Source organism: Lissotriton helveticus, chromosome 1_1 (assembly GCF_964261635.1).
Source record: "Lissotriton helveticus chromosome 1_1, aLisHel1.1, whole genome shotgun sequence".
Taxonomy (NCBI): Eukaryota; Metazoa; Chordata; class Amphibia; order Caudata; family Salamandridae; genus Lissotriton; species Lissotriton helveticus.
Genome location: NC_136057.1, coordinates 718,012,127 through 718,015,442, shown reverse-complemented (window position 1 = coordinate 718,015,442; position 3,316 = coordinate 718,012,127). Strand labels below are relative to the sequence as shown.

Sequence of the window (3,316 nt, the reverse complement as noted above, 5' to 3'; positions counted from 1 at the left end):
TTTGCTCCTGTAAATTGAATGCTACTAATGGTCCTGTATTATGTATTATGCCATGTAGTTAAGTAGCTTTTTAAAACATGTCTCAGGCCTGTCATTGCATCCTCTGTGCAGTCCTAAGCTGCCAATTTAACCTGGCAAAATAGTCCATTTGTCAGGCCTAAACCTCCATTTTTAATACACATAAGTCACCCCTAAGGTAGGTCCTAAACAGCCCTTAGGACAGGGTGCATTGTATTTAGAGACTTTTAAGTTTTACATGTACTGTTAGGCCTATCCCTCCCATGGGATAAAATTGGGTTACCCTATTATATTTAATAAGCGATAATGTTTGTTTGGGAACAGGTAGGAATGTTATGTTAGCTCCCTAATGAATTGTAATATAAAATTCTCTTTAGTGGGAGAGTCAGATTTTAAGTCACAAATCTGAAAATTACACTTTTAGAACGGTGGCAATTTCTTGTCCTAACCATTTGGTGCTTGCAGCCTGTAACAAATGCCTAGGTGTAACTGGCAGTACTCCTTTGTTTATACTTCCCAGACAGTGACATAGAGGGTGTTGCCAGAACGAGAATGGCAGAGCTATGCCACAAGCCTTTTTTCACCACAGACATCTTGGGACCAGGGCAGGGAGGGTGGAAATTCCAGCACCATCTGTGGGGTGGGGGTGGCTCTAGAAACTTCTTCCACTTCAAAGCTAGCCCCAGGTATGAAAATAGGACCCTCAGACCCTCTCTTCAGTTTACTCAGTAGGAACGCTTTGCACTTCAGAGTGCTTCCCTGCTGCATAAGTCTGTTTTGTACTTCAGAGAGCTGCTCTGCTGTTAGAAGCCTGCCTTGAACCTGTGTGATTTTTTGGCAAGCTACCAGAGGGTTAAGCACTGGTTAATATAGTAATTGTTTGTCGTTCACCCTTATAGGGATTGTGGAAGGATTCTCACCCCCTCAACCAAAGACCCACACTTAGAGTTGGGAAGAGGAGACGGCCTCTTTTTAATATATAACCCTCACCCACTCCTGTAGTGGCATACTTCAACATTGGGTTCACCCGAACTCCTAAAGGTCAAGGTGGCTCAAACGTGTTCTAAGGAGCTCTTTGGAGAAGTCTTGACTTTTTAGGGGGGTTTACATATAATAAAAATCCCTCACTCACTCCAAGGTTTCCCTTTATAAGTGGGGAGAGTGGGAATAGTGGGAATAATTAAAAACAATCGGAAGGGGAAAACAGGATGATGTGGTCCCATGACCCTAATGTAAAAGCACAAACATGTTTCTGTCCTACTCTAGTGGCCTGTATAGGTTCTACCTGTTTGCACACAGAAGGGGTAAGAACTTAAGGGACATGCTTGTCCACACGAGACCATTGCCCAAAAAAAGTGACCAGCCAAGACTGCAGGGCATTCACGGCCACCACCCATGTGGAAACTGTAACAATTGTCACCTCACCAGAAAAAGCCTTTCCTTGACTTTTTCGAACGGGACAAAGTGGGACCAACGTGTTTTTACGAATTGTAACAGTAAAAATGTTGTGTACTTGATCACGTGTCCCTGCGGGAAAGAGTATGTGGGTATGACTACGAGACAAGTGAAAACAAGACTCAATGAGCACAAAAGTAATATCAGGTGCAAAAAACTCACAACGAAAATGTCTGCCCACTTTATTGAACATCAACACTGTGTCAACGAGTTACGGTGGACGATAATAGAACAACTACCCTCTGATGTGGGCCTTCTGGAAAAAGAACAGAGATGGGTGTTCCGTCTTGGCACTGATGTCACAGGGCTTAATGATTCCATTCCTTGGAATCTCTTGAGATAAACTGTAATCCAAAGGGCCTCCACGAACCTGTATGTGTGGGTATTGAATGAGACATTCACCAATGGGATAATCCATAAACTCCGTTTCTCCCATCTGAACTATGAACACCAGATAGCTAATGGGGCCATTTATAATTCAACCAGGGTTTAAAAACCACACCCCTCTCTCTGTATATCTATTGTTCCAACATAGAATACCAATACCCCTTTTAGAATGTATAGCGAATCATCGCCGTGTTAATCACCATGCAGTGGGTTTCGTTCCCTGTTACTTTGGGAAAGTAAGCACGCGTGCGCGCTACATCGCCAAGCCTCTCTGCCACATTTGTAGGTGAGTGCGCATGCTTGAAACACCTCGAAGTCTCCATTCCGATGGTGTTTATCCCTTGCGCATGCGCGGTGACTATATTTGTCTGCGCATGCGCGGGTGACACTCTAACTGTTTGGAAGGCGCATGCGCAATTGTATAGCGAGAATAGAGCGCGCAACACCGGACTCCCTCGGTTCACATAGTCCATACTTGGGCATCTACCGGGTCTCATTATTCAATTAATCGATGCTAATGAGCCTTAGGCAGAATATAAAGGAGGGTCCTTGACGCGATTAACGCTCACTTCATCGGAGCCGCGTTGAGGGAAGGCAGGCAACTAGCCATTGCAGTAACCGTGAGTTTTGGGTTAGAAAGAGGAGCTTGAGTATGGCACTTTGGTGTATTTGCTACCTACTCCAAATTAAATCCCATATACTAATGTTTCTATAGGTCATTTTCTGAACAGAAAAGACGGACCCCCCAATAACACGCACAGGCTCATGAGGTCTTTATTTTGAATACCTAAAGTAAGCTGTGAAACTATCTGTTCTTGTGCTCTATTTCCATCTGAGTAGAGACTAAGTTCATATTCTGTGTCTTTATATGTATATAGTGTGCCATGTCCTTGTGAGTTTATTTTTCATTTTTTCTTTTTACATTTTTCTCAGGGCTCCATCATTTTTTGGAATGACCCTGTTGTACTTTGAGAGGTTATATTTTGGGAATCTCTTCTCTGAGTAACTGTGCATCTTAAGACCAATGTGTTTATGTATGCTTTCTCTTTACAGGTTTTTCATCGCCTATTGGGCGCAACGACACCTACCTATATATTTAACACGGCTAGGTACATTACACATTGCTGTAATTATTTTACACTTTTACATTTACATGTGAGTAAGGGGAGGGTAAGTGCTATCCTTGTCCTGAAGAAGGAACCCCTGAGTTCCGAAACATGTTGACACTTTTCACAGTGGTTGTAATACCTTAATTAGTATTGTACCAACCACGCCTCGCACTTTTTAATAATACCAGCCGGGGATTTAATAAATTTTGTTTTACCCACGCGCCAGGTATTTTTTAACTATCTTTCACCTCACCTCACTCACACTTTTGTAGACACACACCCCCTCACATAGTTCACTTACAAGTGCTCCTGCGCAGTCGCGAGTCGTAGCACGCCGCATCCCGTAG

At 43.2% G+C, this 3,316-nt stretch overlaps 1 long non-coding RNA gene across 1 annotated transcript; it reads left to right on the top strand.

Moving 5' to 3' along the window:
• Nucleotides 1-2,429: 2,429 nt before the first annotated feature.
• Nucleotides 2,430-3,026, top strand: LOC144770592 (uncharacterized). Its single transcript, XR_013598947.1, has 3 exons — nt 2,430-2,480; nt 2,576-2,652; nt 2,914-3,026. It is a non-coding gene; the product is annotated as an uncharacterized LOC144770592 (long non-coding RNA).
• Nucleotides 3,027-3,316: the final 290 nt, after the last annotated feature.